The sequence below is a fragment of the Leucoraja erinacea genome, chromosome 8, assembly GCF_028641065.1.
Source record: "Leucoraja erinacea ecotype New England chromosome 8, Leri_hhj_1, whole genome shotgun sequence".
Taxonomy (NCBI): Eukaryota; Metazoa; Chordata; class Chondrichthyes; order Rajiformes; family Rajidae; genus Leucoraja; species Leucoraja erinaceus.
This window is the reverse complement of record NC_073384.1, coordinates 21,550,032-21,576,231: the sequence shown is the minus strand read 5'-3', so window position 1 is coordinate 21,576,231 and position 26,200 is coordinate 21,550,032.

Here is a 26,200-nt window from a genome sequence, read left to right as displayed (position 1 = left end):
GAAGAGCCGATCCTGGACTGACTCTGGACTCTGGTCCTGTCCACGGGGGGGAAATGGAGGAGGACTGGCCAAATTTTTGTGCCTTCCACGACAGTGATGAATGCTGTGGTGGATGTTTGTGTTACATTTTTTATTGTGGTTGTGTGTTCTTTATTATTGTATCGCTGCTGACAACCCAAATTCCACCAGCCTGGCTGTTTGGTCATTAAAATACAATTCAATACAATATAATACAAAATCTCCTCCCCTTTCTGCTTTCCGCAGAGTCCATTCCCTCCGTAACTCCCTGGTCAATTTGTCCCTTCCCACCCAAACCACCTCCTCCCCTAGTACTTTCCCTTGCAACCGTAGGAAATGCAACACTTGTCGCTTTACCTCCCCCCTCGACTCCATCCAAAGACCCAAGCAGTCTGTCCAGGTGAGGAAGAGGTTCACCTCCACCTCCTCCTACCTCATCTATTGCATCCTCTGTTCCAGGTGTCAGCTCTCTACATCGGTGAGACCAAGCGCAGGCTTGGCGATCGCTTCGTGCAACACCTTCGCTCAGTTCACAATAACCAACCTGATCTCCCGGTGGCTCCGCACTTCAACTCCTCCTCACATTCCAAATCCGACCTTTCTGTCCTAGGCCTCCTCCATGGCCAGAGTGAGTCCCAGCGCAAATTGAAGGAACAGCACCTCATATTTCACTAGGGTAGTTTACACCCAGTGGTAAGAACAACTTCTCCAATTTCAGTACTTGCTTTCTCCCTCCTTCTCCTCCCCTTCACAGCTCTCCCAGAGCCTACTGTCTCGGCCTTTTCCGTTCTTTTTCCCACCGCCCTCCCAGACATTAGTCTGAAGAAGGGTCTCGGCCCGAAACATCGCCTTTTCATTCGCTCCATAGAAGCTGCCTCACCCGCTGGGTTTCTCTACCTTTGATTTTTCCAGCATCTGCAGTTTTTTCTTATACAATTGGTAAGGGATCGTAGGGATTGGCTTTGCTGGTTGGAGATCTTGTCTGCATAATTTGATTACATTTTTGAAGTCACAAAATATATTGATGAAACCAGTGCACTTAATATAATCCACATTGACTTCAGCAAGGCTTTTGACAAGATCCTGTGTGGTAGGCAAGTTAAACAGAACAGAGCCCATGGGATCCAAGACAAATTGGGATATTTGATCCAAAGTTAACATTGCAACAGGAGACAGAGGGTGATTGAGGACGGTTGGTTTTGTGTTTGGAAACCTGTGACCAGGGCTGATTACAGGGATTGGTGCTGGAACCCTCACTGAAGATTATGCATACTGATGACTTGGATGCAATTGTCTGAGTTATGATTAGCAAGTTTGCAAATGGTTTGAAAATTGGTGGTGCTGTTGATGAATATTCAGAACAACATCAATAAGTGCCATTAGGTGGAATTTAATTCTACGATGCATTTTGCGAATACTGGGGATGAATAGTAGGGCTCAACAATGTCACTGAGTCATGGAGTAAAACAGCATGTAAACGGCCCCTTCATCCACATCATCCATGTCAACCAAGGTTTAGAAGGATAAGGTCCAAACACAGCAGGTGTGACTAGTGTAGTCAGCATGTTGGTCAGCATAAACGAGTTGGGCCTGTTTCCATGCCATATGACTCTATGACTCTAGACAAAGGGGAACACCACCATCTGCAGGTTCCCCTCCAATCTATGCATCGATCCTGACTAAAAATATATCACCATGGGTTCAATTGCTGGCGTTCTCTCTCTAAGAGCACTCTTGGAGTATCTTAACCAGAATTATACTGTATACGTTCAAGAAGGTGGTCCATTGGCAAATAGAGATGGGCAATAAATGCTTGCCATACCAGTGATGCCCATTGACCACATACATATTTAGTTTAGTTTAGAGATACTGTACAACACAGAATCAGGCTCTTCCCACCGAGTCTGGGCTGAGCAGCAATCAAGATTCAAGATTCAATTTAATTGTCATTTGGACCCCTTGAGGTCCAAACGAAATGACGTTTCTGCAGCCATACATTACAAACAAATAGACCCAAGACACAACATAATTTACATAAACATCCATCACATCGCTGTGATGGAAGGCCAAAAAAACTTATCTCTCCACTGCACTCTCCCCCCCCCACCCCCGATGTCAGAGTCAAAGTCAAAGCCCCCGGCTGGCGATGGCGATTGTCCCGCGGCCATTAAAGCCACGCCGGGTGGTGTGAGGTCGCACACCGGGTCTTGGTGTTGGAGCCCCTGGCGTGCGCTCGCAGAGTCACGCGGCCATTCCAAGCCGCGCGGGGCGGTGATGTCAGGCCCCGCTCCAGGAGCTCTTCGACCCCGCAACTCGGGCGGGAGAAGTCGCCATTGCGAGAGCCCTGAAAAGCGGTCTCCCTCCAGGGACCCGCGGGCTCCCGGTGCCGCCGTCCGCCAGACCCACAGTTGCAGCCTCCGGAGGTTGGGCCGCAGCAGCAGCAGCGCTCCACCACCGCTCCGGACTTGGCCAGCTCCGTGACGGTACCAGAGTCCCCGGTCTTCTCCTGTTGGAGGCTGCTCCACGTTGGAGCCCCAACGCCAACGGAGACCCGACAAAGAAAAGGTTGGGTCTCCCTTGCAGGGAGAGATTTAAAAGTTACCCTCCTCCTCCCTCCCACCCCACCCCCCCCCCCCCCCCCCCCCCCCCCCCCCCCCCCCCACACACACAACACCCCAACAAAAAATAACAAAAACTACATAAAAACATAGACAGAAAATAATAAAAACGCAGACGGGCTGCAGAGGCCGCTGCTGACGAGAGTCGCGCCGCCTACCCTCGCACTAACACTATCCTAACTAATCCTCGCACTAACACTATCCTACACCCACAAGAGACAATTTATAATTTTATCAAGGCAATTAACCTACAAACCTGTACATATTTGGAGTGTGTGTGGGAACCGGAACTCCCTGAGAAAACTCATGCAGGTCATGGGGAGAATGTACAAACTTTGCACAGATGGCACCCGCAGTAAGGATTGAATCTGGGTCTCTGGTGCTGTGAGGCACCAATACTGCTACTCTACCATGCAAATAATTTTGATTTAAGTTAACGTTGTCCTTGATGGATTCTTGCTGTTGTTTGTTGGAAGGAATAAACTGTGTGGAGAATTCTCCCATCTGTGAAACTGAGCATTCTCTCTTTAACAAATCATTTTGATATTACAAGGTTCAGCTTTCAAAATTTGCATAATAAAGAATATTCTTGTGTTTACTATTCATCTTTCTCCCTCAGGTGACATCTCAGATTGCAGAGATAAACAAATTGTTTTAAATGTATTACTTTGCTCCCTCAATTAATTCTTAAGAGTCTCCTACTGGCACCTTATAACCTTATTCCCCATTCTTCTAGCCCACCTCATCCAAGTGGCTATCCCTAAGATTGGAGAGGGAAGGGGGATGCAAAATGCACCTGGTTTCAACTCTCGGCAGGGATGAGCCAGAGTATGAGACCTACTTACCCAGATGTGGCTGAATGCTGGTGGCTCCACTCAATTATTTGTTCAATTAGCAGAGGAAGTGGTGAAGGACTGGTCTGACTAACTCGACAGCAATGAACAGCTGGTTCTAACAACCAAATCGATAGCTGGATGGTAAAGTATAACAAACTGGTGAGAGAGCATGCAAGAAAACCCTAATCTGTTTTAATGTCAATGGTCCACGACAATATATGGTGTGAGATGGAGTACAGAATTCAGTTTAAGTAAGTAAGTACGTTTATTGGCCAAGTATTCACATACAAGGAATTTGCCTTGGTGCTCCACCACAGGTAACAACATGACATACAGTGACAGTTACGAATGACTAAGAAAACACTAAACATTAATGATAATAAAACATTAATGATAAAACACCATTGATGAATGGTATGTGAACCAACAAAATACCAGATCAAAGGGTAGTGACAGATTTTTGGTTGTTGAATAGAGCAACTACTCATGGATAAAAACTGTCTGGCTGTGGCAGCTTTGACAGTCTGGAGTTGCCTTCCAGAGGGAAGTGATTTAAAGAGTTTTGTGGCCAGGGTGAGAGGGATCAGAGATGATCTTGCCCGCTCGCTTCCTGGCCTTTGCAGTGTACAGTTCATCAATGGGGGGAAGGTTGCAGCCAATAACCTTCTCAGCTGATCGGATGATTTGCTACAGCCTCCAGGTGTCGTGCCTGGTGGCTGAGCCAAACCAGACCATGATGGAGAAGGTGAGAACAGACTCTACGATGGCCATGTAGAAAGGTGACCATCATTGCCTGTGGCAGATTTTGCTTCCTCAGCCTCCGTAGGTAGTACATCCTCTGTTGTGCCTTTTTGACTGTGGAGTCGATGGTAGCCCCCCACTTAAGGTCCTTGGAGATGATGGTTCCCAGGAACTTAGAAGACTCCACAGATGTGACTGTGGTGTTGTTGATGGTGAGTGGGGTGAGAGGAAGGGGAGTTCTCCTAAAGTCTACAATCAATTCCACTGTCTTAAAAGCATTGAGCTCCAGGTTGTTGCGATGGCAACAACCTGGACGCCAGCTGTGACACTTCCTGTCTGTAGGCAGATTCCTCCTCATCCTGGATCAGTCCAATCAGGGTTGTGTCGTCCGCAAACTTGAGAAGCTTGACAGAGGTGTCTGAGGAGGTGCAGTCGTTGGTGTAGAGAGAGTAGCGGAGAGAAGAGAGTATGCAGTCTTGTGGTGCTCCTATGCTGAGTGTTTGTGGGTCTGAGATGTGCTTTCCCAGCCTCACATGCTGCTTCCAGTCTGTCAGGAAGTTGATGATCCACTGACGGAGGGGTTCAGGCACAGTCAATTCAGAAAGTTTGGAGTGTAGTAGCTCTGGCACAATGGTGTTGAATGCAGAGCTAAAAACAAACAGGATCCTCACATAGGTTCCCTGGCGGTCTAGGTGCTGTAGGATGAAGTGCAGGCCCAGGTTGACTGCATAATCCACAGGTCTATTGGCCCGATATGCAAACTGCATAGGATCCAGCAGCCAGGTCGTGGTATTTTTCAGCTTGGCCAGCACAAATTTTCAAGTGTCTTCATGACTACAGAGGTCAGTGCGACAGGCCTGTAGTCATTAAGACAAGTAATCCTTGCTTTTTTGGGTACAGGGACAATAGTGGAGACTTTAAAGCAGGCAGGGCAGGCAGGGGCAGGACATGTTTGCAGGGACTGGTTGAAAATGTCTGTACAGATCGGTGCCAGCTGTCTGGCACAGCTTAAAAGTAGAGGGGGAAAACATTGTCAGGTCCTGGAGATTTACGTCTTTTTTGTCTTCTGAAAAGCCTCTCCCCCTCTATTTTTATTGTTGATATTGGATAAGTGATGTTGTGCAGCACAGAGGGTGTGGGTGATTGGGTGTGAAGTGGTGATTGGAGGGGGGTGGGTGTAGAAGTGTTGGTTGGGGTGGGAAATGGTTCAGTCTTTTTGTACTGGAGTCTTGCCTTGTGAAGTGGTGAATGGGAAGGAGAGGGTGCAGGGTCCATTCTTTGTAGACTGGGGGTTACGTTTCTGATTTTCAAACCTGCAGTAAAACTCCACCTCTTCCTACTCTTAATGCTAAGTAAGTTGTTTCCCCATGGGAGGGGTGATATCCAAGACAAACTCATGGTGAGAGAAATAGGGTACAGTGAGATGGGTGTACATGGTTGATAACTGCTCTTTCTCCAGTTATCTGGCTCTGACGATGCTGTGTTGTCCCTTTGATGTCCTGCAGAGGGATTTAGAGAGTACCATGCTCACCATTATTTCTTGATCTCCTTCTTGTAGCCTATTTTGGTTGTCCAAAAGCCATTGAATCATACCACATGAAAACAGGCTCTTCGACCCAACCTGTCCATACTGACCAAGATGGCATTCTGGAATAATCCTGATTTCCTGCATACGCCCATATTTGTTTAATTTTTTACTTTAAATAGCAAAGGTTGACAGGGATCTGAACCAAATCTGGAACACACTACCTGCAAGTAGATTGGTACTATAGCTTCCACTGCGGTCTTCGAAAAGAAGTTTGAATAAATATATGGTGTAGAAAGTTTACAGAGCTACAGAGAATGTGGTGGGGGTTGGAACTAGAGGCTTAGTGCGAAATGGTTGGTTGATAGCCAGAGTGGACTGTTTTGATGCTCCTGTGACTTTATGAGAATGTAGATGAGATTGGTTGAAAAAGCAAGAAGCCAATTCCCATTATACCCACACAGATGGGATTGAGTAGATTCTAATCACATTTCACACTTTAGTGGATGGCACAGCACCACAATATGTCATGGTTAGTACCTGTGGCAGACTCTGCACATTTCCAGTGTGGAGGCATAGGCCATTCTAGGATGAGATCTAACATAGATAAATGAGAGCCCTGCTGACTGGAGCAGAGGTGTGTTACTGGAGACCAGGACAATGAACTTAAATTACACAGTATAAATTAAAGGAGTGAATTAACCGCAGAGCATTTGACTTAACATAGATTCAGATTCATACATTGAAGGCAGTGTGCATCAATGATTAACATTCCATGGTTCTGACATCCACTGTCATGAACTACTTTGAGCGTTTGGTCACGGCACACATCAACTCTAGCCTCAGAGACAGTCTTGATCCATTGTGGTTCACCAACCATTGCAACAAGTCCACGGCAAGGTCCCTGGCCTATGCCCATCACTAGAACAAGAACTCCATAAAAACACCATCAAAACCATAATTCCACCCAAACTTATCACCCAACTCCTGGATCTATGAGTCAGCAATCCCCTTTGGAACTGGATCCCCAACTTGGACCATGGACGTTCAGCAAGCCTAGGTGGCAAAACATCCTCCACGATCAATATCAAAATCAGCACCCTGTAAAGATCCATTGTCAGCCCCTTACTCTACTCTCTATACACTCACGCCTATGTGACTAAGTTCTGCTCTATCTACAAGTTTACAGATGACACCACTGCAGTGGGTTGAATTTCAAACATTGACAAGATGGGGATAGAGAATATAGTATGGCGATGTCAAAACACCAATCATGCCATTAATGTCAGCAAAACAAAGGAACTAGTCATTGACTTCAGGGTAGACACAAAGTGCTGGAGTAACTCAGCGGGACAGAGAACATTTCAGGAGAAAAGGAATGGGTGGCATTTTGGGTCGAGACCCTTCTTCTGTGAGAATGAGGAGAGAGGGAGACAGAATGCTATTGAAGGGAAAGGTGTGAAAACGCAGATCACAGGGGACGATGATCAAGCACATTTAGAATGATACATTGTTAGCTGAGGGGAAAGTGACAACGAGGCATTAGTAATATTTAATCTGGAGGACAATGAAACTAGTCGGAGAACTAGGAAGGGGGAGGGATGGAGAGAGAGGGAAAGCAAGGGTTACTTTACTCTGCTATTTGCACTTTATCAGTTTATTTATTCATGTGTGTATATATTTATATCATGGTATATGGACACATTTATCTGTTTTGTAGTAAATGCCTACTATTTTCTGTGTGCTTAAGCAAAGCAAGAATTTCATTGTCCTATACAGGGACACATGACAATAAACTCACTTGAACTTGAACTTGAACTTGAAGTTGGAGAAATCAATATTCATACTGTTGTGTTCTAAGCTGCCCAAGCGAAATATGAGGTGATGTCCTCTAATTTGAGTTGGGCTTCACTCTAACTGTGGAAGATGGACTGGATGGAAGGAAAACAAGATGTGGTAATGGACTGGACTGCATTCACCACTCTCTGAAGGTTCATGCAGTCAAGTGCAGAGCAGTTGCCATAGCAGGCTGTGATGCATCCTGTTAAAATATTCCCTATAGTGCATCTGTAGACGTTCAAGTGCATCCTCATCGATGTGGAGTTTGTGCATTCGCCCTGTCACTACGTGGGTTCCTCCGGGTGCTCCAGTTTCCTTCCACATCCCAAAGACATGTGTATTTGTAGGTTACTTTTCTTCTGTAAGTTGCGGAGAGTCTGTAGTGAGTGGATGAGAAAGTGGTCTGACACAGAGCTAGGGTGATCGACGGTTGGTGTGGACTCGGGTCAAGGCCCAAGGATCTATTTGCATGCTGTAGATACAGAAGCCGAATCTTCTCAGATGCTGAAGAAAGCAAATATGTCGACGTGCTTTCTTGGTCACTGCATTAGCGTGAAGAGACCAGGTTAGGTTTGTTGGTGATACAGACACCTAGTTTCTTAATGCTGTCAAACAACTCTCTAGCCCCTCTCTTTCTGTTTAATTTGAATATGGACATGCCTTCCAATGTCCTAGTTTGACGCTCATTGCATCCATGAAAGGCAGGTTATAAATTATTAAACAGGTTACCTGCAGGGTGTATTGACCTTTCATGATTCCTGCAATAACCTTGAGTATGTGAGGTCCTCTTCCAACTCTCACTGTGTGGTGCTGAGCACTACTAATGGGTTCCACAGTATGTTGAACAGAGTTTAAATGCTCCAGGGACAAGGGTTAGATTTGAAAACATGACTCTAGATCATCAAAGCTGAGCTCTGGTTTAGTGGTTCAACAATTTTAGCCTTAAGTACACACTGTGGGCGGCACAATGATGCAGTGGTAGAGTAGCTGCTTTGCAGCGCAAGAGACCCGGGTTCGATCCTGACTACGGATGCTGTCTGTATGGAGCTTGTACATTCTCCCAATCAATCCCTCCACACCTGGGTTCACCTATCATTTCAGCTCCTGCCCCACCCCTTCCCCTCACTTCTTTCTAACAGCCATCTTCCTGCTATCCCAACAGTCTTAAGAAGAGTGTAGGAAGGAACTGGTTTAAATCGAAGATAGACACAACGTGACTCAGTGTGACAGGCAGCACCTCTGGAGAGAAGGAATGGGTGATGTTTCGGGTCAAGACTCTTCTTCAGTCTTAAGAAGGCAGTGGAGGCCGATTCACTGGAAGCATTTAAAAGAGTTAGATAGAGCTCTTAGGGCTAACGGAATCAAGGGATATGGGGAGGAGGCAGGAACGGGGTACTGATTGTGGATGATCAGCCTTGATCACACTGAATGGTGGTGCTGGCTCGAAGGACTGAATAGCCTACTCCTGTACCTATTGTCTATATATCTATGTATTATGTAACATGATGTCATCGCAAGAGGTTGCCTAGAATTTTGACCTTGACCTCTTCCTGCAAATAAATAACAGAAAAAAAAACAATTTAAATGTCACACCCTAACCAAAGGAATTCCTCCAAACCTTGTGTTAAGCATTTTGAGTGTCCTGAACCTATCCCCTCCCAAACCATTCATCTCTCAATATTTATCTTGTAGTAGTCTAATTTTCTCGGCTCCATGAAAGAAAACCAGTACCGGCTGATTGATGGAAACTACTGTTCCTGTAACTGGATAAATGTCAAGGTAGAAAATAAAGTAACTACACCAATCACTCTCACAGTCGGAGAGAGTTACAGCATGGAAACAGCCCCTTCAGCCCATTGATAATCACCCACTCATTTACCCTCATCCCACATGGATTTTATTTTGTATTGACCTGCATTCCCATCAACTACTCCCAGATTCCACCACTCACCCGCATTTCTTTGGAATATTTAGATTCTGGATTAGATTCTGAGGGTTGGAGGGTAGCTAATGTAACCCCATTTTTTATAAAGTGAGGGAGAGAAAATGGGGATTACAGACCAGTTAGTCTAACGTCGGTAATGGGGAAGATGCTAGAGTCAGTTATTAAAGATGGGATAGCAGCACATTTGGAAAGTGGTGAAATAATTGGACGGATTTATGAAAGGTAAATCATGTCTGACGAATCTTATAGAATTTTGCGAGGATGTAACTAGTAGGGAGTCTCCCTTATTAGTTAGTAGCCTACTCCTGCACCTATTTTCTATGTCTATGTCTAAATGGGAGGAAATTGGAGCAGCTGGTTAAAACCCACAGGGTCACAGGAGGAACGTGCAAACCCCACACTGACGGCACTGGAGTTCGGGATCGAAGTTGGGTTTAGTTTAGTTTAGAGGAACCACGCGGAAACATGCTTTTCAGACCACTGAGCACGCACTGACTAGCTATCCCCGCACACTAACAATATCCTACACACACTAGGGAAAATATACATTTTTACCAAAGACAATTTACCTACAAACCTGTACATATTTGGAGTGTGGGAGATAACTGGAGCACCTGGATAAAACCCACGCAGGTCCTGGGGAGAACATACAAACTCTGCACAGACAGCACCCATGGTCAGGATCAAACCCAGATATCTGTCGCTGTAAGGCAGGAACTCGAACACTGCACCACCGTACCACCCCATGCCGTGGGTCTCTTGTGTTGTGAGATAGATGTACTGTCTGGTAGAAGTGCTATCTCATAATGGATAATCCATCGACAAGTAGGCAACTCATCACCACCTTCTCAAGGGCAATTAAGGATGGGCAACAAATCTTGGTTTGCCATCAAGATCCTGATTAAGGGATTATACTAAAGAAGATTAGTGGAAGTATCGTGTGTAGGAAAGAACCGCAGATGCTGGTTTAAATCGAAGATAGACGCAAAATGCTGGAGTAAGCGGGACAGTTTTTTTTATCAGTTGGAAATAAAAATGTCTAAAGAGGGTAGAGGGCCATCCAGGGAGTCCAAGAGGAGGGGGACTGGTGGGGAAGGGAGAAACGGTCATCACTGGGTGTTGATGTCGGAAGAAGGGTCTGAAGAAGATTTGTCCTGATGTTGGGGAAGTCCGGGACAAGGGGTCACAGTTTAAGGATAAAGGGGAAATTCTTTAGGACCGAGATGAGAAAAACATTTTTCACACAGAGAGTGGTGAATCTCTGGAACTCCCTGCCACAGAATGTAGTTGAGGCCAGTTCATTGGCTATATTTAAGAGGGAGTTAGATGTGGCCCTTGTGGCTAAAGGGATCAGGGGGGGGGTACGGAGAGAAGGCAGGTACAAGATACTGAGTTGGATGATCAGCCATGATCATATTGAATGGCGGTGCAGGCTCGAAGGGCCGAATGGCCTACTCCTGCACCTATTTTCTATTTTTCTACGTTTCTAAGGGTCTCGATTCGAAGCATCACCCAATCCTTCTCTCCAGAGATGCTGCCTGTCCCGCTGAGTTACTCCAGCATTTTGTGTCTTTCTTCAGTTTAATATTGATTATTGCTTCATCACCTCACAAGTCTGTTTAATTCTTTGTCTAGTCTGTGGAATTCAGAGGGCAGTGGAGGCAGGTTCTTTGGATGCTTTCAAGAGCGTGTTAGATAGGGCTCTTAAAAATAGCGGAGTCAGGGGATATGGGGAGAAGGCAGGAACGGGATACTGATTGGGGATTATCAGCCATGATCACATTGAATGGCGGTGCTGGCTCAAAGGGCTGAATGGCCTACTCCTGCACCTATTGCCCATTGTCTATTGTCTATAGAGAAAGGATTGAAGGAGTATACAGGAGTGCAGTCGTCGAGGGCACTGGTGGTCGAGGATAGGCCATGTGGGTGACAGAGGATGGACACACTGCCGAGAACAAATGAAGATCTGCTGTGAGGGGGAGCAGAGAACAAAGGAGGACATGACTTGGGATACTTTGTAACTTTGTTGGCCTCCTTTATGTGGCGACAGGTATGCAAACAAAGAACATCACTGAGACTTGTCACATGTGAGAATAAAATATAATTTGTTCATTCATTCATTCTACTTGAGGAAAGGTTGCACTCAGTGACCTGGATAGATGGGTGACATTGGTGATGGTACTATAGTGGTGAGCATAGCTGCCTTCCAAGCCGTTGACCCAGATTTGATTCACAGCCATCGCAGTTGAAACAATTTTTTTGCAGCAAATCTTCTTTAGTCAGAGGGTGGTACATTTGTGGAATTCTTTGCCACAAAAGGCTGTGGAAGTCAAGTTGGTGGATATTTTTAAGGCAGAGATAGATAGATTCTTGATTAGTACAGGTGTCAGAGGTTTTGGTGAGAAGGCAGGAGAAAGGGGTTTGGAGCAAGAGATAGAATGGCAGAGTAGATGTGATGGGCCGAATAGCCTAATTCCACTCCTATTCCTTATGACCTTATAGCCTACTGTCCCTGTCCCACTTAGGAAGTTGCAGGTGGTTGCCGGAGGTTGCAGGTAGTGGAAGCAGGTAGGGAGACTGACCAAAACCTCCGGGAACATCCGGGAACCGCACGGAAATCTTGGGTGGGGCGCAAAGTTTCCAGAGGTTTCCGTTCAGGGTTCCTAAGTGAGATGGGCTTAAGAAGACCCAGTGAGCCGAGGCCTGTTGGAGGAAGTTGCCAAGTGGACCCCAGCTTGGCCCCTGAATACAAGGGTGCGGAGAGGAGAGTGCCGACTCCAACTGATGCGAGGGGCAAGGCTGATAGGAGAGTGAACCAGGGTTTTGCCTTCTTAGTTCTCAAGTTCAGCTGTGGGAGGCATCCCTGAGGTGGATGGGTGAGGAGAGGGAAGTTGGTTTGTTGGATGATCTGGCCGAAGGTGACAACTGGAGGCCCTGCAGCAGCCTGGAGCCCTCCTGGATCGGGTGCCACTCGTTAAGATCTAGACCGCGGACTGAACTGAATTTTGGAAAGGCGCCAAAAACAGGCGCCTCTTTTCTCAGTAGACTAATATGTATACACTTTGCTATTTGGGGCTTGTGCTTAGACATGGCAATACTTTATTGAACCGTATGCAAAAAAAAAGAATTGCAGTGTGTATTTGCACATATGACAATAAAGCACTATTGACCATTGACCATTGACGATTGATTGGTGAGGGTGAGTATTAGCAGGCAATCTTTTCCAGAAATGGTCATTCCAAGCCACATGGCCATCTCATCCCCAACCGCAGGCCGTGACTGCCACCCAGTGGCAATATCTCATGATAGCAGGTTTCAAACAATTGACTTTACCAAGAGGCCTGAAGAATAGTCAATAGACAATAGATAATAGGTGCAGGAGTAGGCCATTCAGCCCTTCGAGCCAGCACCACCCTTCAATGTGATCATGGCTGATCATCCACAATCCGTACCCCATTCCTGCCTTCTCTCCATATTCCTTAACTCTGCTATCCCTAAGAGAATGACACTGACCTGAAACATTGCCAATCCATGTTCTCCAGAGATGCTGTCTGACCCACTGAGTCACTCTAGCATGTTGTGTATTTTTTCTACTGAAGGGGACATTTGGCCCCTGTGTGTGTCCCAACTGTTGGGAGCAATTAGCTTCATCAAACCAACCTTATCCCCTTAAGACCATAAGGTCACTTTCCTTCTCATATATTTCCTTACACGATGGAAGGAGGATATTTTGCCCATTGAGCCTCTTCCAGTTTTCAGAGTATTGCCAGTCCCCCAATTATTTCCCTGGAACTCACACTCTCTCGCATGTCCACCAATCTGCTTCTGGTTCGCTTGCAACTCATCTGCACTGGAGTACCTTACAGTGGGTAATTCACCTGTTAATAGACAATAGACAATAGACAATAGGTGCAGTAGGCCATTCGGCCCTTCGAGCCAGCTCCGCCATTCAAAGTGATCATGGCTGATCATCCCCAATCAGTACCCCGTTCCTGCCTTCTCCCCATAATCAACACGTGTCTGAGATGTGGGAGTAAACCAGAGCACACAAGGGAAATCCACTAGAAGTGGCGGCGCTGCCCTGGCAGCAGCGGCTCGCCTGCAGTCCGTTGGTTTTTACTTTTTTGTATTGTTTTTTTTCGTTTTTGTCTAGTTATGTTTTTGGTTTTTAGGCTGTGTTTATGTGGGGAGGGGGGTGGGGGGTGAAACGGGGGCTGCTGTCACTCCCTTCGAGGGAATACGACCTTTTTGTCGTATCCCCCTTCTTTGCCTCCGTCTACGCTGAGGCCTAGCGGAGCCGGCGACCTCGGGACTCTGGAGGCAGCTGACAGGACTCGTCCTGGGCTCGCTCCCGGCCCAGCCCGGGATGGAACGGTGCTCCCGTGAGAGCGGCATAGTGAGGGGCTGGAGTGGCCCAGCCCAACGGCACTCCCGTCGGAGTGGCCCAGCCCGAGGGAGGAACAGCACTCTCGTCGGAGTGGCCCAGCCCGAGGGTGGAACGGCACTCCCGTCGGAGTGGCCCAGCCCGAGGGAGGAACGGCACTCCCGCTGGAGTGGCCCAGCCCGAGGGAGGAACGGCACTCCCGCTGGAGTGGCCCAGCCCGAGAGGAGGAACGGCACTCCCGACCGGAGTGGCCCAGCCCGAGGGGAGGAACGGCACTCCCGACTGGAGTGGCCCAGCCCTCTGAGGAACGGCACTCCCGCTGGAGTGGCCCAGCCCGAGGGAGGAACGGCACTCCCGCAAGAGTGGCCATTCAGCCCGAGGGAGGAACGGCACTCCCGCTGGAGTGGCCCAGCCTGAGGGTGGAACGGGACTCACGTGAGGGCGATCCGGTCCGGGGGCTGGGACGGTGCTCCGGTGGCTGGGACGACGTTCTGGCGGCGGTGTCCAGAGTCCTGGGTTCAGCCGCGGGCCGGCGGCTGCGTGTGCTGGACTGGAGGTGCGGCGGCTTCGACTACCCTGGGCCGCAGTGTTTCAACCGGCCCGTTCGCGGGGTTCGGTGAGCTGCGGGACTGTTTGTACCATCGCCCGGTGGGGAATTGCCTCAGCGCAGAGGGAGAAGAGGGAAGAGACTGCAGCCCTAAGATTTTTGCCTCCACCACAGTGAGGAGGTGTTTGGAGGACTCACTGTGGTGGATGTTAATTTGTGTTTATTGTTGTTTATTATTGTATCATTGTATGTATGACTGCAGGCACGAAATTTCGTTCAGACCGTAAGGTCTGAATGACAATAAAGGAAATTCAATTCAATTCAATTCAATTCAAGATACAGGGAGAACTTGTAAACCCTCGAACAGAGAGTGCCTGGGGTCAGGATTCAACCAGTGTTGTTCTAGCTGTTCCACCACTGTGCTGTCATTGTGCAGATAGGCCGAATGGCACGAGGGTTGTGGGTGCCTGGAGCATGATGCCAGGATTGGTGGTGGAGGAAAATACCATAGGGGTGTTTAAGAGGCTTTTAGATAAACACATGGATATGCAAGGAATGGAGGGATATGGACCATGCGCAGGCAGATGTGATAAGTTTATTGTGGCATCATGTTCAGCACATACATTCTATGTTCTATGGCCTCTTTTTATTTAGTTCCATTGAACTTGCATGATACCTTAGTTAATTTTAATTACACAATCCATATTACCACAATACCACAACTCCATAAAAACAGAAGGGTTCCTACACAAAACGTCTTCTGTCCATTCCTTCCACCAATGCTGCCTGGCCGCAGAGTCCTACAGTAATTTGATTTTTACCTTATGTGGACAGTGCAGAGGAAACATTGGAGGTAGAATAAAGATTCTTGAGGATGATATCAGAATTGAGATTGCGAATCTTTCATCAATACCAGGGTTACCACTGGATCAACCACATAATGATCACAGCTACAATGGCAGGTCAAAAGCAGGGTATCCTGAGGTAAATGCTGTTGCCCAAACACTTTTCATAATCTACAAGGGCTGGAATACCGTGGAGGTGTGCAGCTCCAACAAGTCCAGCATGGTGGCGCAGCGGTAGAGTTGCTGTATTACAACATCCAGTTTCGATCTCGACCATGGGCACTGTTGGCATGGATTTTGTACGTTTTCTCTGTGACCGTGTGGGTTTTCCCTAGGTTCTCCGGTTTCCTCTCACATTCCAACGACGTGCAAGTTTGTAGGTTAATTGACCTCTGTAAATTGTACCTGGTTCATAGGATGGGACTAGTGTATGGACGATTGCGAGAGCAGACTCGGTGGGCGGCAAGACCTGTTGCCATTCTGTATCTCCAAAATTGAAACAAAGAGTTCCATTTCTATAACACCACTCATGACTTTGGAACATCTCAAAGCATTTCACAGTCTGTAAAGGATTTTTCAGGCAATGCTGTGACACCGAAAGCACCCGTCAATTTGTGCACAACAAGCTCCCATGGGTTGCAGTGCGATAATTGTAAAGTACATGTGAGCATTGGGTTGGAGTGCAGAGACTTGTACGAGTCACAATACTGTGAGCTATTGAAGAGCTTCTTCAGAAATTGACACTGGAACTTTTTGTAAGTCTTGTTTCAACTCAGAAACCTGTTAGTTACGTGTCACATTCTTTAAGAGTGGCGACAGCCATAAGATAATGATTATTGTTAACGATCTATATTCTATACACTTGCTGATTGCTTTTTTGAAAGAGAACTTTACAGTACGGAGTCACACACAGGAATGGGCTCCTCAGCCACCCGAGTCCACATCATCCATCAACAACTCATTTACACTAATCTTACACTCATTCTTTTTGTTGTCTTCCCATGAATTCTCCCTGGAATCTACCACCCATCCACACACTAGAAGATGCGATGAGGTGAGAAAAATGAAAAGTGGTGATCCTGGACTTCCCAACCCATAGACCATAATCAACACGAATAGGTACCAACACATCCTCCATGATAATTCTCACCTCAGGGCCCTGCACAGATGCATTCTCAGTCCCTTACTATACTCCCAATAATCTAGCCTATATACACTCACGACAATGCAGTCAAATTCTGCTCCAACTCCATATGCAGCCTGACAGATGACACCACTGTAGTAATCCAGATCTTGAATTAGCAAGTGAGCAGCTGAGAGAGGAGCAGCACAAGATATTTACAAACCAGCCACTCATGTCTGGGACTGCCAGCTTCTGCCTGTGTATAAAAGGATGGTAAGCACTGGTGGAGTGACCTATGGAGAGTGGCTGTGTTGGGAGAAGCTGTGTGTTGGGGTGCAAGATGAGCTTTGTTGAGGGTAAGTGTGCAGGCTTTGACTTGGGGGGCATCGGCGATGAGCTTAAGCAGAGGGTGATGGCAAGACAAGGTAAGGTTTGTTTTTCTTCTGACTTTTCCTTGATCTTAGTTTCAGTTTAGTTTATTGGGGATAGTGCAATAGCGATGGCAGTTAGACACTAGTTTGGTCTTCTTGCAGGATGGAAGACTTACAATCATAGAAACATAGAAAATAGGTCCAGGAGTAGGCCATTCGGCCCTTTGAGCTAGCACCGCCATTCAATATGATCATGGCTAATCATCCAAAATGAGTATCCCGTTCCTGCTTTCTCCCCATATCCCTTGATTCCATTAGCCCTAAGAGCTGTATCTAATGGGCCTATCCCACTTAGGCAACTTTTTAGGTGACTGCAGGAGACTATGCGATCGCCACATGTGCGTGGGTGGTTATCGAGTACTCGCCTTCATGGTCGGGAGAAGTTCCCGCATTCTGGAAACTCGCCACGGCCTCCTTATGGTCGCCGCAAATTTTTCAACATGTTGAAAAATTAGCAGCGACCAGAATGAATTCGCCATGGAGAGTAGCGAGAATTCTCATACCGTAGGTGCAGTGGCAGTGGGTTGCCAGGAGGTCGAAGGTTTTCGTAGGTTCTCGTAGGTTGTACCCAGTGCTGACCGGTGAATTTCATTGGCTCGTGACCACCAGATGGCTGCCCTGCCGGCAATTTGTTCGTTTTTTCATTCTTTTTGTTATTTTTTAGTGTGTTAAAAGTTTGTTTCAATGTTCTTTGGTTTGTTTTATGTGGAGGGAAGGGAGAGGGGATCCGGGAAAACTTTTTTTCAAGTTCTTACCTTGCCAGAGATATGTTTTTGGACCACATTCTCCGGCGTGTTCTGCAGCCTTCCATTGATGGAGCTGGAAGCCTCCTCGGACTGACTTTTGGGGTGCGGACTTAACATCAGAGCTTGCCTGGGATCGCTCCCACCGTGGACTTTACCATCAAGCTGGCAGTCGGGAAGCTCCAACATCGCGGAAGGTTCGACCAGCCCCGATGCGAGGTTTGATGTAGCGGCGCGGGGGAGCTGACATCCCCCCGATGCAGGAGCTGATCGCCTTGACGCGGAGGGCCCGAATGCCGCCAGCTACGGGAGTCAAGATTGTCCCGTCAATGGAGGCTCAAGGCTCATGACCGAGGAAGAACTAAGGGAAGGAGTTGAACATTATTTCGCCTTCCATCACAGTGAGGAATGTGTAGGAGTCACTGTGGTGGATGTTTATGTTAAAATACGTTTTTGAGTGATCTGTTGCTTTTAATTATATGACTGACCTGGCCAATGAAATACCTCGTATGTTGCAAAACATACTTGGTGAATAAAGTATGATTCTGATTCTGATTCTGATTCATTGGGGGAAAAAACGCAAATAGAAGTTTTCAAAACCAAGGATAACCGACCAGTAATGTTAATGAATGAATGAATTAATGAATACGTTTATTGGCCAAATATTCACATACAAAGTATTTGCCTTGGTGCTCCGCTCACAAGTGGCAACATGACATACAGTGACAGTTAAGAATGATACATAAAACATTAATAATAAAACATTATTGATTAAACATGTGAATTAAATAAAATACCAGAGCAAAAGGGGGCTACAGATTTTTGTCTGTTGAGTAGAGCTACTACTCGTGGAAAAAAGCTGGTGGCTGAGCCAAATCAGACTATGATGGACAAGGTGAGAACAGACTCTACGATGGCCGTGTAGAATTGGACTGTGGCAGATTGTGCTTCCTCCCCTGCCGCCGGAAGTGCATCCTCTGTTGTGCCTTTTTGACTGTGGAGTCGATGGTTGCTCCCCACTGAAGGTCCTTGGAGATGATGGTTCCCAGGAACTTAAAAGACTCCACAGATGTGACTGTGGTGTTGTTGATGGTGAGAGGGGTGAGCTCTCCTAAAGTCTACAATCAATTCCACTGTCTTAAGAGCATTGAGCTCCAGGTTGTTGCGATGGCACCAGGACGCCAGCTGTGGGACTTCCTGTATGTAGGCAGATTCCTCCCCCTCCTCGATCAATCCAATCAGGGCTGTGTTGTCTGCAAAGTTGAGAAACTTGACAGAGGAGTCAGTGGAGGTACAGTCATTGGTGTAGACTTCCCCCCTCTTTTAAAGGACGTACGTGACCCTTCCCATACACTGTGCTTTCACCATCTTAATTACAATGCCAACTTTCCTGTTCATCGCAGTGTGTGTCTGTATCACATTGGCTTTGCACCGTGTGAATTTCACTCAGACTGCACTCCCCCCATTTGCCCTGTCCCCCGCCTGCATAACAGGCTAGTGAAGGAAGCAATGTGTGTGTGTGTGTGTGTGTTCCACTCTGACAGTCGCCGTTCATGTTGCTGGTTTTTCAGGCGACTGCTGGCGACTTGACATTCGCCGACAGTTGCCTGAAAAATCGCTGAAGAGGGACAGGTCCATAACTCTCTCTTGAAAACATCCAATGTCCCTGAGGACTATATCTGTGGGAAGTGCGTCCAGCTGCAACTCTTGTCTGACCAACTGACGGATCCGAAGCTGTGGCTGGATGACCCCAGGACCATTCAAGAGTGTGTGAGCTTCATAGTTTGAAGTTATAGTGAGGTGGTCTCAACTAAGGTGTAGGTAGAAAGTAGAAACATAGAAACAAAGAAACAGAGAAATAGGTGCAGGAGAAAGCCATTGGGCCCTTCGAGCCAGTATTTTCAATGTGATCATGGCTGATCATCTAAAGTCGTTACCCCGTTCCTGCTTTTCCCCATATACCTTGATTACATTAGTCCTGAGCTAAATCTAACACTCCCTTGAAAACATAAGTAGGGAAAACATATTAAACCTAATTGAGGATTTCGGATCTTTCTCAGGATACAGAATAAACTGGAACAAAAGTGAAATTATGTCAATAAAACCGAAAGACTCAACACATCTTTTGAAATTCCCCTTTAAAATAGCTACAGAAAAATTTAAATACTTAGGAATTGAAATCACTAGAAATTATCACGGTATGTTTACTGCTAATTATAGCCCCTTACTTAAGAAATTAAACAATCTAATTAAATTCTGGAAAACGCTGCCGATGTCTTTAATAGGTCGAATAAATGCTATAAAAATGATCTTTTTCCCACAAATCCTATATTTATTTCAATCAATTCCAATATATCTTCCAAAGATTTTTTTCAAAAAATTAGACTCAGACATCACAAACTTTCTATGGGATTATAAATCCCACAGAATACAAAGAGCACACCTCAGTAAACCAAAAGAGATGGGTGGTCTAGCGCTCCCTAACTTTATGTACTATAATTGGGCGGTAAATATTAAAAATATGATTCACCTGCTGGACAACTCTGCCCAGCAGGTGGACTGGATTATAATGGAGAGAGAGGACTGCGTTCCTGGTAATACAGGAGCGACTCTCCTCTCACCAACAAATTTGAATAACAAACATTATAATAAAAAATCCAATGATACATAGTACAATTAGAACTTGGAAACAAATAAAACAGAACTTAAAATTAAGAAATCTATCTCTGCTAATGCCAATAGCCAATAACCCTTCGTTTAAACCCTCAATTATAGATAAATCATTTACACAATGGGAAAGAACGGGAATCAAAACGCTCGGAGACCTGTATGAATTAGGGAAATTATTACCATTTCAACAATTACAACTGAAATATAACATGAAAAATAATCAATATTTTAAATATCTTCAAATCTGAAAAATTCTCTTTTAAATATACAAAAGACTATTATAATATGCCCCCAGACTTATTAGATGAAGCCATGAAGATAAAGGCTGAATCAGCAAATCTAATATCATACTTATATAATATTATATTGAATATAGAAATACCTACAACAGATAATATTAGAAGAGACTGGGAACAAGAATTAGCTATAAAAATGTCAAAAGAGAGCTGGGATAAACACTTATTATATGTGCATAAATGCTCGATCATCGTACAACATACTCTAATCCAATATAAAACATTACATAGACTATATCATTCAAAAACTAAAATAAATAAACTTTTCCCCAATGTCTCACCCATTTGTGATAAATGTCAGTTACAAGAAGCTAACATAGCGCACTCTTTTGTTTTCTGTATAAAAATCCAAAAATTCTGGAACGAAATATTTGAAATCTTCACAAAATTATTTAAAACAAAACTACTACCCAAAGTAGAATGGATAATTTTTGGAATATCGGAAGGTAACCCAGAATTAAATATGTTTCAAAAGAACTTACTTAATTATGGGCTAATAATCGGAAAAAAGCTTATACTTAAATTTTGGAAAAATGCTCCAATACCAACAACAAAAATGTGGATTTCAAACATGTTCGAAACACTACACTTGGAAGAGATGAGACTCCTCCTAGCAGGCAAAGCAGATCACTTCCAAAAGACGTGGTCTGCATTTATGGAACTATTACAAGCATAAGGTGCAATAATAAGTTAAAACATAAAGGCTACCAGGACCTGGTAATGGGGGGTATAAAATAAATGTTTAATAAAAACACGGTTGGTATATCCTTTTTTGCGGAGTTTTGTGTTACAATAGAGCGATTGATTTTCCTTTTTTTTTAAATTCTTTTCTTTCTAGGGTCTTATTTCTTTTCTTTGCTTCCTTCTCTAATACCTTCCCTAAGGGGTTCTCTTCTCCCAACACTTTCCTGCACTTTCTCGACTCTTGCTTACTTTCCTTACTTCTTTTATTTCTATCTTTTTTAAAGCTCAAAAAATGAAGTGGTACAACATAATGTAATAAGATATATGCGATGTATTAATGTGATTTACTGTACTGCTAATAAAAATAAAATTAAAAAAAAAGAAAACATAAGTAGATGGGTGCCCACCAGGAAGGGTGTGGGTGGGGGGTGACGCTCTGACCATTCCTGTTGAAATGAAGCACCCTTTTGGATACCATTGTGGGGGGGGTGGGAATGGGGGGGGGAGTAACTGTCAGAATGGCCATTCAGAGGTGGGAGATGATAGGAGATAACTGTCAGGTAGATAGATGCCTTTTATTGTCATCAGGCCGAAGTGGAACGAAATCAGCAGTCACAGTGGTCCACCCAGATCTCCTGATGATGGAGGGCAAAAGTCTTACAGTGGTAGGGGACACATTAGTAGTTTGGGAGAGAGAGGAGATTCTGTGGCCACAAACACGACTCCAGGATGGTGTGTTGCCTTCCAGGCGCCAGGGTCCGTCCGGGATGTTTCTCAGACGTTGCAGGATATTCTCAAGGGAATGGGGCAGCAGAATTATCATGGACATTAGCACAAAAGACATGGAAAGGAATTAAGTGAATATAGAGAATTAGTCAATAGATTAAAATGTAGGACCTCATGAGTATTGATGTTCAGATTACATTCTGTGACGTGTTAGTGAGGGTAGGAGCAGGAAGATAGGACAGATGACTGCATGCCTGAGGGGTTGGTGCAAGGGGGCTTTGGACCAATGTAATCTCCTCTGGGGCAGAGGTGACCTGCACAAGAGGGATGGGTTTCACCTGAACTGGAGAGGGGCCAATATCCAGGTTTGTGGGCAGGGTTGCTGGTGCTGCTCAGGAAGGATTAAACTAGATTAGCAGGGGGACAGGACCTAGTGCAGTAGTGAGGCAGGTGGGAAGCTGGAAGTCGGTACAGAAGTCAATGACAGCAAGTTCAGTAGACAGGATAGACAGAAGCTCAACAGGGAGTGAGGAAAGACGATGGGATTAAATTGCATTTATTTCAATTCGAGAGGCCTAAGAAGTGATGTGGATGAGCTCAGGGCATGGACAGGCACTCGAGAGGAAGCTGAGAGATTCCCTCTTTCCCCGAAGAGGAGGGAATCGGTGATGATGGTTGAGAGGAGCAAGGCCGGTGACATTCCCCCGGCATTCCATGGCCATACCCAGTCGGATGGAGGGCCAGTAATCAGACCGGCTGCATGAGGCAGCGCACTGCCTTGACGGTGGAGTGGTGCCACTGAAGGCCCCACAACAGCCTGTGGATCTGCTGGACCGGGAGCCGCACCAAAATGCCAAACACGTGGACCAGATGCAGCCTACAGCAGTGGAGGACACCAACGGCCACACTTGGTTAGGCTAACCTTGCAACACCGCTAGAACAACGGGGCTTCGCGATCCGGCCCAGTGTGGGGGGACTGCCATGAGGGGAGGGGGTAAGAACAAGGGAGGAGCCGGCACAGGATACTTTGTCAATGCCGTTTATGTGGCAACTATTTGCATCACTTGGGTGTGCAAGCTAAGAATTTCACTGCGCCTTGTCACATGTGACAATAAAGTATTCTACTCCATTCCATATCATCACTTTCTCAGAAGACTAAGGAAGTGTGGCATGTCTCCAACTTTATTGTGCACTATCTGCTGAGTTAGTGTGTTGACTGACTACTGAGCAGTGGCATTCAAGTTGTCGAGTCCAGTGTATAGTCATATACACAAGTACAGTGAGGTACAGGTACAATGTAAATCTTGCTTGAAGCAGCACCACAGGCATAAAGACTCCAACAGCACAGATAGTGACAGAGAGGGAGAGGTTATTATCTTGACACCATGCTACTAAACTCCTTCCTATACTCCATCTTGGCTTTGTTCAAGATTCAGCCCACTAGAGTGGTGTAATCTACAAATACTGTCACAAATTGAATTGAATTGAATTGATTGAATTGAATACTTTAGTGTAGTGAAAGTGTATAGGGTGTGTATTAGGCGACTGGAAACAGCCTTGAAAGACATCAGAGTTGAGCATTATTCATGGAGGATGTTTTATCGCCTACATTTACTGATTGCAGCCTATGCCAAGAAAGTCAAGGATCCAGTTGCAGGGGGGGGGGGGGGGGGGGGGGGGGTGGGTGCTGAGTCCTAGGTCCACGAGTTTGGTGATGTTTGGTTGAGGTTATTGTGTTGAGGGCAGAACTATTATCAATGTCGACAAGGATGTCCTTGTTACCCAGTCTATTTTTTTCCGGATCCTATCTTATGCTATTAAACTCAGACTTTGCCCGATTCAGGACCTGACTTACCTTGACTCCATCACATGTAAAACTTCCTGATCCAAACCTTCCAGTGCGCTTGCAGCCCATAAACTTGCAGTACCTTAAACTTCCAGTAAGTGGGAGGAGCACTCCACCATAGTAAAACACAAAGCGGTTTGCAGGAGTTTCATTCAATGAATGACTCTTATGACTCTATTTGTAAATCATCCCTCATGTCGCAGGGTTTTCCACAGTTTAAGAAGAATGGTTCCACATGAATGGAAGAATTTCATTGTTCCATTTTGGGATATATGACAATAATACACTCTTGACTCTTGATTTGGTCACTGCAGGAAATAGTCAGAGAGTGATACATTGTGGAAACGGGCTCGTAGGCCCAACCTGCCCACACCTGCCAACATGTCCCAGCTACCAGCATTTGGTCCATTCCCCTCCAAGCCTGTCCTATCCATGTGCCTGTCTAACTGTTTCTTAAATGTTGGGATAGTCCCTGACTTAACTGCCTCCTCTGGCAGCTTGTTCCACACATCCACCACCCTTTGTGTGAAAGTGGTGAAATACAGAACAAAGTCATGCACACGATTCACTTAATAATAGTGGGGTTCATTGCCGGATTACTGCTAAAAATTGTATTCCCTGTCAATGATACCATGTGTTGTACAATAATGATTTACAATAGGGAACAGAGACATGCATCCAGAGGCTGTGTGCTGTTCCTGTGGTTCCTACACAAGGTTTTCAGTTAGCAAAGTGGTCAGGATACCAGACTAGTAGCCAGAGTTCTGGACTGCAGGCTCAGACATATCAGTTTGAATTCCACTACGGTGCTTTGAACTTTAACTTCAATTAATTGACTGGAATTTTTGAGGAAAGAGGAGAAAATAAATAGAAACATTTGTCTCAGTGATAGTTGGATTCTCGCGTCGTGTGGAACCATGGGTTTCATGACAACCTCGCAGAAAGGAGGTCTGCAGTCTTAACTCAGTCTGGCCTTCAGCAGACCAGTTTTCCCATCACTGACCATCACAGAAACCAAACCTCACACCATTGACTCCATCTACATTTCACACCGCCTCGGAAAAGCAGCCAAAATGATAGAATGCAGAGGCTCTATAAAGTGCTGGACAGGTCACATTTGGAATACTGTGAGCAAATTGGGGCCCCATATCTGAGGAAGGATATGTTGGCTCTGGAGAGAGTCCAGAGGAGGTTTACAAGAATGTTTCCAAGAATGAGTGGGTTAGCATATGATGAGCACTTGACAGCACTCGGCCTCTACTCGCTGGAGTTTAGAAGGTTGATGGGGGACCTCATTGAAACTTACAGAATAATGAAAGGCATAAATAGAGTGGATGTGGAAAGGATGTTTCCACTGGTGGGAGATTATAGGATCAGTGGTGATAGCCTCGGAATTAAAGGGCGCTCGTTTAGAAAGGAGGTGAGGAGAAACTTCTTTAGTCAGAGGGTAGTTAATCTATGAAACTAATTTGCACAGAGGGCTATGGAGGCCAAGTCAGTGGATATTTTTAAGGCAGAGATAGACAAATTCTTGATTAGAATGGGTGTCAAGGGTTATGGGGAGAAGGCAGGAAAATGGGATTCGGTGGCAGAGATCAGCCATGACTGAATGACTCGATGTGCCGAATGGACTAATTCTACTCCTATAACTTGTGAACGTGCAAATAATCACAGACATCCCACCCTGCTCATTCATTCTTCTTGCTCCTGGTCAGCAGAAGGTACAGAAGCCTCTAAGCATGATCCATTAGATTCCTTCACTTTTATTAGATGATCCATTAGATTCCTTCTCTTTTATCAGGCTTCTGAATGGTCCATCCCGTAAACTAGGTTATTAGCTGATTCAGCTCTACCCCATTGAGGACATTGGGCTTTGTCTTTGGAACTGATCCACTCCAAACCCACACCATACACCTCCCATTTACGTGCACCATTTTAATATTTGCTTTAACTTGTGCTGCCTCCTACCATGAGACTGCCTCTACCTCCCCGATCTTCCCTTTCCCCTCTCTATTCCTATCAACTATTTCACCATTCTGTCACTCACGCTCTTCCAATCCTTCCCAATTCGGATGTGACTTTTGTTCTACATTAGCATAGAAATTAGGTGCAGGAGTAGGCCATTCGCATTACAGTTTAAGATGAGTTAATTCCGAAGAACATAAAACACAGCCCGGAACATTCCGGTTCAACCTGTCTCTAAAGAACAGACAGCATAAGTCCCTATCGCAGTAATGCAACACTGCAGCCCACTTCTTGCACTACTGTGAGACTTGTTTTCTAATTATGTTTTTCAAAAATATATTTTTTCAGTCTTTTTCTTTTCACTCTCTTATTGAATTTATGTATAATTAATATATCATTTATGTTTCTGTGGCTGGGA